An 11,932-nucleotide genomic window follows, 5' to 3' on the forward strand; every position below is an offset into this window, starting at 1 on the left:
TGATTTTGATTTGGGCTCTACTATGCATGATTGAGACGTGGTATGATGAGATGGATTTTCTTATTGTGAAGCTATGATCATATGCTAGGGTTATCAGCCCTTATAAATAGGCGGACGCGCTTATTTGTGTGATGGGGTGGTGCTTTCATAGGCCACGATTTTGTGTGATGGGGGTGGTGTTTTTATAGGCCACGGTGGTGCTTTCATAGGCCACGGTGGTGCTTTCATAGGCCACGAGTATGTGATGGGGGTGGCGCTAACATAGGCCACGATCAAATCTGCTTATGTTCATTCTGCATGAGTATGAGCCTTAACGAAAAATGAAATTTTATTGTTGCTATAAAAGAATGAAGACATATTTGTATTTATAATCTTCTCATTGCTTTCAAAGTATTTGAATTAAATGAATGCGATTTCGGTATTTATATAGTTGAGTAATTTAAGTTTTGCCTTGGCTATTATTGTTAATTAAATTGTTGGTTATTTAGCACCACTGAGTCTTCCACTCAGCGCGTTGATTTTTATCACGCGCAGGTTAGGAGCGGAGGGTGTTCTTCAAGACCAGAGGACGAGCATCAGAGTAGATATCACATTTTGGGTAGAATATTTTGTAAATGGTGATTTTTGGCATGTATATAAATATTGTGTTGTGAAGGTTGGATATAATAAGTTTGTCATGTATTAAGAGTTATGATTATTTAAGGAAATAACATCTTATTATATTTTTGGTGTATGATGATTATAGATTCCTTGAAAAGAATGTATTTCGAATATTATGCGTATGTTGATGGATAATTAGAAGTGCTTGTGGTATGTTGTGTTGAATTGGAGTTTTGGGGGTTTGGAGAAAATTGGAAGTGTGTATATTTTCTTTGTGTGGCAAGTTAATTTTTAGGGGAAACTCTTGCGAAATTTTCGTAGGAATTTCCTTAAACATTATTTTTGTAAAAAAAAAAAAAAAAAAAAAAAAAAAAAACAAAAACAAAAAAAAAAACAAAATGTTAATTACTTGCCTCCTTATGAAAATTTAACCACTTCTAATTTGTGATCTAGCTTTTATAGTGACATAAGATGGTGCTCCGGCACCGATTGTGGTATCCACCGTCTGGTTCTCCGGGATTAATCGGTGGGTGTTACAATTATAATTTATTTCATCAGTAAAATGGTTCCAGGTATTACGTGCATTAAAATCACTAGATATTTGTATTTGAGCATTTTCCGTGGGGAACCCGAAAATATGGCTAAGAAGCTTCATTCACAGATAATTCAAAATTTCTACCCAGTAGCCTCAAGCGAATTTTGCTCGGGGGAGAGGTAGGTAAAAATCGAATGAAGGAGGAATAAGAACTCAAAAATTCTAAAGTTAAGGGTGCATAAACTAAATCCTTCATCTCAAGAAATTTTCCCCATCCTATACGCCTAAGTGGTTCTGTCACAACATCCCGAAGACCCACTTGCGCTAAAGTAGCCTCATTAATGAATCTATTAGGCAAAATAGGGCAAAAGGGATAGTTTATTGTACCTTTCTTGTTGCTTGGGTGAGGCGAACTCGAATGGAAGCGCAGACGTTGAAGGGGGTGGAGGGCAGTGGAGGATCTTGCGATCGGCCATTTTCTAACGGCAACTGAGGATGCGGGTCTGCTATGCTTGTATCTAGGAGGCATGATTGAGGATGAGGGTGTGAAAATTTGGTGTGGAAGGTGTTTGATTTGAGAGAAAAGGGAGGAAAAAGAGAGAAAATTTGGGAGAGGAGGAGTTGACGGCTAGGGCGTGCGAGAGAGAAGTGAGGGCAGTTAAAGCGTGCTCTTTAAATAGAGGCGCCATTTAATGCGCATGTCTAATCGTGGCACGGCCGTGCTTAATGGCACGGCCAGGGCGTGCTTTCTTCTGACCTGTAAGGCAAAAAATTGGAGCGTACCTGGCACGGGCGTGTTTCATTACACGGGCTGGGTGTGCTTCTTTCTGACTCTCAAAGTACTTTTCCTTCTTTTATGGGGCACGGGTGTGCGGATTGGCACGGGAAGGGTGTGCTCGCCTCTGTCTCTCAAGCAATTCTATCTCTTAAGGCACACGGGCGTGTCCTGGGACATGGTTTGGGCGTGCTACCTTGTCCCATCATGGCACGGGCGTGTCATGTAGCACAGCTAGGGTGTGCTGCCTTATGGATTTTAACTTGACCCTTAAAAAATTTTACTAAAACAAAAGAACAATTATGGCAAAAATTTGGGAAATTTTAAAACAGAAATAGCGGAACAAAAATTGAAAAGGAAAATAACATGGGTTGTCTCCCACAAGCGCTTTTGTTTAACGTCGTTAAGCTCGACGCATTCACCTAGTTCAGGTTAAACAAGACCGATTGTACTCTTGATGGGCTCAAAGCTGTCATTTTGATAAACTCTCAAACGTTGAGCATTAACCTTGAAACTTCGATTTGACTTACCATCCACTATTTCAATGGCTCCATGAGGAAAAATTTCCTTGATTGTGAATGGATCGGACCATCTAGAGCGCAACTTACCAGGGAATAGGCGGAGTCTAGAGTTATAGAGCAATACCTGCTGGCCTACCTTTAGATTCCTCATGATAATATGCTTATCGTGCCATTGTTTGGTGCGATCTTTATATATTTTGGCACTCTCATAAGCATGGAGGCGCATTTCATCCATCATATTCAGTTGTAGCAGTCGTTTTTTACCAGCCTCCTTTGCATTGAAGTTAAGAAATCGAATTGCCCAAAACGCCTTATGCTCTAATTCAACAGGAAGATGACAAGCCTTACCGTAAACCATGCGATATGGAGACATACCTATAGGTGTCTTGAATGCAGTTCTGTAGGCCCATAGAGCATCGTCTAGCTTTTTGGACCAATCCTTCCTTGATTGTCCAACAGTGGTTTCCAGGATCTTTTTAATTTCTCTGTTTGTGACCTCTACTTGTCCACTTGTTTGAGGATGATATGCAGTACCTACACGATGAGTAATACCATATTTTGCAAGGGAATCTAAATATTTATTGCAAAAATGCTTACCTCCGTCCGTGATTATTGCCCTGGGAGTGCCATGACGTGTAAAAATATTTTTCTTGATAAAGTTCATTACACTTTTGGCATCATTACTTGGAAGAGCAACAGCCTCTACCCACTTTGACACGTAGTCCACCGCTACTAAAATGTATTGGTTGGAGTATGATGGTGGAAAAGGTCCCATGAAGTCCAGACCCCAAACATCGAAGATTTCGACTTCAAGGATGCTATTTAAGGGCATCTCATGTCTCTTCGAAATATTACCTAACCTTTGACAACGATCACAAAGATGAACATAGTTAAAAGCATCTTTAAATAGATTAGGCCAATATAAACCACTTTCTAATATAGGCGCTGCTGTCTTGTTTGCTCCAAAGTGACCTCCACATTCCATTGAATGGCAGAATTTAAGGACACTTTCCATTTCAGCTTCCGGAATACATCGCCGGAATAGCTGATCACTGCAATATTTGAACAAGAAGGGCTCCTCCCAATAGTAGTATTTGATATCATGAAGAAACTTTTTCTTTTGCTAGTATGAAAAATTGGAAGGAGGAATTTTGCAAACAAGATAGTTAACTATATCAGCATACCAGGGGGCTTGAGTATTTGCCAATAGTAGAAGTTGCTCATGGGAAAAGCTTTCATTGATTTGTAGCTTGCTTGTATCTTCTTCCCCCAATTCTAGCCTGGAAAGATGGTCGCGAATCTCTTTTTTTGTCGCGAATCTCTAGATCAAATTCTTGCAATAAAAGCACCCAACGAATTAGTCTCGGTTTGGCATCTTTCTTTTCTAGCAAATATTTGATGGCTGAGTGATCTGTGTAAACTATTGTTTTGTCTCCAATTAAATATGCCCTAAATTTGTCAAAAGCAAAAACAATAGCTAGCAATTCTTTTTCAGTAGGCGCATAATTTAATTGCGCATCATTCAATGTGCGACTGGCATAATAGATAACATGCAACTTCTTGTCCTTTCTTTGTCCAAGAATAGCTCCAATAGCATGATCACTAGCATCACACATGAGCTCAAAGGGCAGAGTCCAATCTGGTGCAGTGATGATAGGGGCTGAGATTAACTCCTTCTTTAACCTGTTGAAAGCATCTGAACGCTCTTTGTCAAAATTAAAAGGAACATCTTTAACTAATAAATTACAAAGAGGTTTTGTGATTTTCAAGAAGTCTTTGATGAATCTCCTGTAAAATCCTGCATGACCAAGAAAACTTCTTATTCCTTTCACTGAGTTAGGAGGAGGTAGTTTTTCAATTACCTCAATTTTTGCTTTGTCCACTTCAATCCCCTTTTGAGAGATTTTATGCCCTAAGACAATACCTTCACTAACCATGAAGTGACACTTTTCCCAATTTAAAATAAGGTTAGTGTCCTCGCATCGCTGCATTACTAAGGATAAATTATGAAGACATGCATCGAAAGAGGAACCGAATACAAAAAAGTCATCCATGAATATTTCAATACATTTTTCTACCATATCCGAAAAGATGGACATCATGCATCTTTGAAAGGTTGCAGGGGCATTGCATAGCCCAAAGGGCATTCTCCTATAGGCAAAAGTGCCATAAGGACAAGTGAAAGTAGTTTTCTCTTGGTCTTCAGGAGCAATAGGTATCTGAAAGTATCCTGAATAACCATCTAAGAAACAATAAAAAGGATAACCTGCAAGTCTTTCAAGCATTTGATCAATAAAGGGTAGGGGAAAGTGGTCCTTGCGTGTTGCTTTGTTTAATTTTCTATAATCTATGCACACACGCCAACCTGTGACTGTTCTTGTGGGGATTAATTCATTGTTTTCATTAGAGATAACAGTCATACCTCCCTTATTTGGAACAACTTGGACAGGACTTACCCAACTACTATCGGAAATTGGATAAATGATACCGGCATCCAGGAATTTTATGATTTCAGCCTTGACTACCTCCTTCATGTTCGGATTCAATCGCCTTTGATGCTTGATTGAAGGTTTGTAGTCTTCTTCCATCAGGATTTTATGCATGCATACACTTGGGCTTATCCCTTGTAGATCTGAAATTGACCACCCTAGTGCTTTCTTATGCTTCCGTAGAACCTGCAATTCTTGATCAAGCGTTAAGTGAGAAGAAATAATAACAGGAAAAGAATGGTTCTCACCTAAGAATGCATGTTTTAAATGAGGTGGAAGTTGTTTCAGTTCTTGCTTAGGTGGTTCATTTTCTTTTTCGTTCATGATGCTTGATTCATTAATGTTATTTTCAATATGCAAAGTGTTTTCCACACATTCATCAACAACATCAATTCGAAAACAATCTCCATAGTCCATAGGAAGTTTGCAAGATTTAAGAACATCAAAGACAATTTCTTCCTGCCCAACCCTTAGAGTTAACTTACCTTCATAAACATCAATTAATGCTCTTGCAGTTGCAAGAAAAGGCCTTCTAAGGATTAAAGAACCTTCCCTATCTTCATCAATGTCAAGAATAACAAAATCAACAGGAAAGATGAATGTACCTACCTTTACAAGCATGTCTTCTACAATCCCTTTAGGATATTTTATCGATCGATCCGCTAATTGTAGAGACATCCTTGTTGGTTTGAGTTCTCCCATACCTAGCATCTTAAAAACTTCATAGGACATGAGATTAATACTAGCTCCTAAATCTACCAAAGCTTTTTCAAAATCAAGATTACCAATATTGCAAGGGATAGAAAAACTTCCTAGATCTTTTAACTTTGGAGGCAATTTGTTTTGGATAATTGCACTCCACTCCTCAGTTAACATTACTGTTCCTTGATCATCAATTTTTCGTTTCTTGCTCAGGATATCTTTTAGGAATTTAGCATAGCTAGGCATTTGAGCAAGAGCTTCAGCAAAAGGAATATTGATTTGCAATTTTTTAAATACATCCAGAAACTTGAGGAAGCTCTTGTCATCTTGTGCTTTCTTTAATCTTTGTGGAAAGGGGACAGTGGAACATAAGGTTTTACCTTTTCTTATTCTTCTAGGTCAATGGTGGGAATCTTTTTCTATTCTTCCACTTTCTTTTCTTCCTTTGGTGGCTCGTCCAATTGTTTGCCGCTTCTCAAAGTGATGGCTTGCACCTGCTCTTTTGGATTCTTTTCAGTGTTGCTAGGTAACGTACCTTGAGGTCGAGATGCCATCATGTTTGCAAATTGTCCTAGCTGAATCTCCAAATTTCTTATCGCAGCCTGCTGGATTTTATGGTTTTCTCTGGTTTCGTTCATGAAATCCATGTGCGATTTAGAAAGGGCATTGAGGAGGTCATCATGAGATTTCTTTTCTGGAGGAAGGAAACCTGGTGGTGCGTTCAAGGCATTGTTAGGATTACCATAGGATAGATTAGGATGGTTCCTTAATCTGTTATCATATGAGTTGGAATAAGGGTAATTCTTCCTTCCTTGGTTCATCACATAGTTTACTTGATCCAAAGTTTGTGGATTCAAAGAGTCCATTATGCATTCTCCAATTCCATGTTGTCTATTGCACCTATCACAAACTTGCATAATAGAATTCACAGGATTAGTAGTTAACATGTCCAACTTTCTTACCATATTATCCACCTTGGCATTAAGTGCTGTAATGGCGTCTATTTCATAGACTCCTGCGGTTCTTTTTCTTTCGGAATTGTTTTGGTAATGGCTGTTGCTTGCCATCTCTTCTATCAATTCATATGCTTCATCAATTCCTTTCTTTTCAAAGGATCCACCTGTAGCTGCATCTAAAGTGATTTTGATGTTAGGAGATAATGCATTATAGAAAGTTTGTACCTATAACCACTTAGGCAAATTGTGATGTGGGCACTTTCTCAACAAGTCCTTGAATCTTTCCCAAGCTTCATACAAGCTCTCTTGATCATGATAAGCAAATGTCATTATCTCATTAAGCAGCTTTGTGGTTTTTGAGGATGGAAAGAATTTTGCTAAAAACTTTTGAGCTAATTCTTCCCATGTTGTGAAGCTTCCAGCGGGGCATGACTGTAACCAGGATCTTGCTTTATCCCTAAGAGTGAAAGGAAAAAGTCTTAATTTGATTGCATCTTCAGAGACACCATTCTGTTTGAAAGTATCACAAATTTCCAGGAAATTTGTGATATGGGCATTAGGATCTTCACTAGGCAAACCCCCATATTAGATCGAGGTGGAGAGCATTTGGATAGTTGCGGGTTTAATCTCAAAATTATTAGCTTCCACCCTAGGTCTTGTAATACTTGAGGTTGTCCCATTCAGATTAGGTGTTGTGTAATCTCGCAAGGTACGGACCGGATGTTGAAGTGGAGGTCCAATTAGGTTTTCATTTAAGTTTTTGTTTTCGTTGGCCATGTTTGCTTGTTGTTCGGGTTTTGTATCCCGTGCTCTTCTTGCAGCGTTGTGCTTATGATAAGTTCTTTTAATTTTTGGATCAAAGACTAGAGGTTCAATCCTTCTCGATCTTCTTTACATAAAACACCTGAAATAATTCTTAAAAGAAAATTAAATAAAAATAAAAGAATATCTAAATTAACAATAGGGTAATTCGTATTGATATTGATAACACCAATCCCCGGCAACGGCGCCAAAAACTTGACAGTGATTTTCGCAAGTGTACGAAATCGCAACAAGTAATATAGAGTAAGAGAGTATCGTATCCACAGGGATTGTATATCAAGTACCAAAATTATGTTAACCTTTTATTATTTAAACGACAATAAGAGAGAATTGTTGTAAGGAAATTAAATTTGAAAGTAAAAATAGAAAGAGATCAAGCAATAAAATTTAGGTGAAAAGAAATCAGGGATTTAAAGTACTAGGGAATTTGATTTCACTTAATTCTATCCAACTTATTTTATTAGTTCGTTAATCAATTTTAATTGTTCAAGTAGGAGAAACAATCATGGAATCACTAACAAGCTCTCCCGATGTATTGTTAGCTATTCTAATCTAGTCTAATCACCTATCTTCTAATAGCACAATTAGACATAAATTAAATCATTTAGTTTTGTGATTGTTTTGTGAATTCATAACCTAAGATCATTAACTTATGAAAACCCCCCCCTTAAGTCAAACCATATAGCTTCCGCATCAAGTTATTATTCTCAAGTAATTTATTATCGTTTTCATATCAAAAACCCTTCTCCCGATAGTGATTATTGAAATAGTTCAATCCAGGGGAAAGAATTATGCCTGAAAGCTTTAAGCTTAATAATAAATTGTAACAAGAACAATGAAAAACAAATCTAATATTATAAATTGGAATCGAATTAAGTTACATCAAATCCCTAGTATAAGAGTTTAGCTGGACATGTTAATTAAATAAAACTCAGTAATACTTGAATCAATCTTCATAATCAGTAATAGTAATGAAAAAGAAAACAAGATTAAGAGTTTAGAGATAAAACTAGATCACAGCTATGTGGATGGCTTCCTTGAATCTTGGCACAAATCTTGGATGCTTGAAATCTTTGGGAGAGAGAGAATTATGCAGAAAACAGCCTAAAAACGAGATACCCCATCAATGAAAAGCTCCCCTCTTTATATAGAGCTCCTGAAGGCAAATTTGACTCCGTTTAGGAAATAGAATCCTTATTAAGTACAAAATCTTCTATAGGAGATCATGACTGTTTAGGCCTTGGATTTCTTCTTATTTAGGACTCCTTTCTCTTCCAAAATAGGTCTAGATCTTGTTTAGTACGTTTAGGAAACTATCCGAGGTGGGCTTATGTGAGAAAAGGATTGATTTGCGTTTTTAGTTCACGCCAGTTCTGCCTTCGAAGCACGGGCGTGCCACGATGCACGGCTTGGGTGTGCTTAAGTCTGGAACTTTGGATGGTTGAGCACGGGGCATGCTAGGCAGGCACAGGCTAGGCGTTCTTGTCTCTATCCTTCCTAGGTAGAATTTGTCATGGGCGTGCTAGGCTGGCACGCCCTGAGTTTCTTCTGGGCACGGCCGTGCCTTCTAGCACGACTCAGGGCGTGCTCACTCCTGACTCTCCCATGATTTTCCTTAGTTTTTAGCATGGGTGTGCTTTTTAGCACGGGCTGCGTGTGCTGGAGGCTGAGTATTTTGCCTTGTAATGCCCTTTTCTGTGCCAAAACCCTGCAAATTTCTCTCAGATCAAGCGAGTTATGATTCAAGGAAGCTTTGAACAAAATTATACTAAAAATGAATTTAAAAACAAATCTAAGTGATAAAATTTACTAAAATTTCTAATAAAAACTATACTAAAAATATTATAAAACTAACACCTATCATACTCTAACCAGATGACATTGCTAGTGCGGGAAAATCACTAATTGTCCAAAGCAAAACTACTCGAAGTAAAAAATTTTGATTTGTCGAAATGTCGAACGTTTCAACCCCCGACTTTTATGAATCTTTCAATTCGGTGACCAAAGGCTACAGAAAAACATCTATGTTATACTTTGGATTAGTTGGGCCAGGTACAATTACAAACAAAAATATGTGCTCATCTCTCATATACATTCATAGGCAGTCGATTATAGGGTGTTACAATCACAAGCCATAAGGAATATTGTTGGCTTAATTGATTGAGCGGTTGAAACCCATCCGTACAAAGCCAAAATCTCACATTTCTGATCTCAAAAGCAAACATAGGATGATGATTATCAAAGTGTTTCCATGCTTTAGAGTCTAACGGATAAGTCACATTATCCTGAGATTGATGCTCAGCGAGCCATCTTATGTGTTTAGTTGTCGCATTAGATGCATATAGCCTTTGAAGATGAGGAATCAAAGGGAAGTAATACATCTTCTTGAAGGCCATCTCTTCTTATACTCTCCTAGTCCCCTGACCCCACCTTTGAAATCTAGGAAGATTATAGAACTTACAAACTCTTAAGTCAGAGTCAATGCCCCAGTATATCATACAGTTAATCCAACAACAATCAATCTTTTCCACATGTAGTCCTAAACCACGAACAAATTTCTTTGTATGGTAAAAACTATCCACCATAGAATTATCTTCTAGTAGCAGTTCTTTCATTAACTGAACAAAATCATCGAAACACATTTCTAAGAAGTGGTGCTCTAACGTCATATGCAACAATTATGCCACCATAGATACTTTTGAATGATTTCTGCACCCAGGCCATATTTCAATGTTAGCCGCACTTAGCATTTCAAACAACTTCTACACCACAGAGTTAGGCGATTCCTCTGTATTCTCCCAATGAAATTCTAGCCCAGCAGCATCGATAACCATATCATTATATTGCCAAGTTGGATTTGACTCATATTCAGGTAGCTGACCAATAGATGATATATTATGCAGTCGACTAGAATCACTAGAAACCCTAGCTTCACCATGAAATATCAATTCATAATAGTTGTCCACAAAGCGATTCTTGCATAAATGAAGCTTGACTGTATCGACATCAAAGAATGCTCTGTTTTGACATTTTTTATGCTTACATGGACACCTCAATTTGCTACCATCCATATAACTCAAATTGCTAACTGCAAACTGTATAAACAATTCCAATCCTAGTGAGAATTCTTTTCTAAGTATCTCATTCACCTCGTACCTCCTATACATCCACTCCTGCTCACTTCGCATTTGTTTTTTTGTTGGTAATGTATTCCTAAGTACATTATATAATATTCATAAATCATTTAGTTAACGGAACAAAAATTTCGGCTGCACCTCCCTGTAAATGTGTCAAATTTAAATTGAAAACAATTGCAAACTTCATGTATCCAACACCATTCTCCAAAGAACATTATAGCCACTACTAGGCCTCCAATTCAAACAAACGTCCCAATTCCACCACCACAACACAAATATAGAATACATTTTTATTGTTTAATGCAAGTGGAAAATCATATTCACATTTCATTCTCAAATAAAAAATTCTTACCTAAAAGAATCAAAATATATAAGATACAAAAAACTACTCTCTCAGATAATGAAAATATAAAATACTTATCTAAAAGAATCAAAATCTCTAGCAATTAAAGAATACACATTCCAATAATAGTCCTAAAAAAACAAAATTACTAATGAAATAATCATATTGAATATTGACCATAGACTTTGGAATAATAGACTTCGTTATTATAGCTAATAATAGACTTTGGAATATAAATTTTTACAATACAATTTTTACAGAAACCTGTAATATATAGTTTTGGAAACAATTTATATTTAGAACTTTTCCCATAACATATAGCTAGACTTAGATGCAATTAATTGGATTGGAAAACCTTTCTAAAAAAATAAATTGTCCACTTTCCTATGGTTGAAAACAAGTAAATCTATTGCTATTGACTGTTCCAATGCTTTTCCAAATTGGTATAATTTCGTACCTATTTTATGCAATATTTGTGATTAAGCTTCTGTAACCACTCAAGATGGCTTCAAGACTTGGCAATGCTGGATTATCAAGACCTCCTAATTTTAAGAATTGGATACCAAGTCAACTAAATAATAATGGGAAAGCAAGACTTTTATTAGAATATTTTACATTCAAACTTAAATTGTGTTTGACTCCTAATTTCTGATTTCTGCCGATTCATTATTATGGAAAGCAAGAGTTTAAATTCTTCAGTTTTTTTCATTGAATACAAGAATAGTTTTGGTTTACCCACAATATCATGATCGAAAGCTTTATTACAATATCATTAATTATAAATATGTAAAAACAGTTAATAAAGTAATAAATAAAGGTTAAAAATTAGTTAACCAAATTGATTGTTTTTGCTTGTTTGTTGACAGTGAAGACATATATATAAATCAAAGAGAAAAAGTATCGTGGGGCTATGATTATACACTATGACAAACACCAAATATGGAAATCTTTTGCTTTTCTTTTTCTGTTTTAAGAAGCAGCAGAAGAAAGAACAAACTCCAAACAAAAGAGAGAAACCACACACAGTAAACATATATATATATATATATATA

At 36.7% G+C, this 11,932-nt stretch overlaps 1 non-coding gene and 1 pseudogene across 1 annotated transcript; one reads left to right on the plus strand and one right to left on the minus strand.

The window, feature by feature from the left end:
• LOC149493248 (uncharacterized) overlaps positions 1-10,792 on the minus strand; it is a 35,376-nt pseudogene extending 24,584 nt beyond the window's left edge.
• LOC149493249 (small nucleolar RNA R71) lies at positions 6,820-6,926 on the plus strand. Its single transcript, XR_016318625.1, has one exon. It is a non-coding gene; the product is annotated as a small nucleolar RNA R71 (small nucleolar RNA).
• Positions 10,793-11,932: the final 1,140 nt, after the last annotated feature.

The sequence above is a fragment of the Jatropha curcas genome, chromosome 10, assembly GCF_041381405.1.
Source record: "Jatropha curcas cultivar XTBG-Jc1 chromosome 10, XTBG_Jcur_1.0, whole genome shotgun sequence".
In the NCBI taxonomy this organism is placed as follows: domain Eukaryota; kingdom Viridiplantae; phylum Streptophyta; class Magnoliopsida; order Malpighiales; family Euphorbiaceae; genus Jatropha; species Jatropha curcas.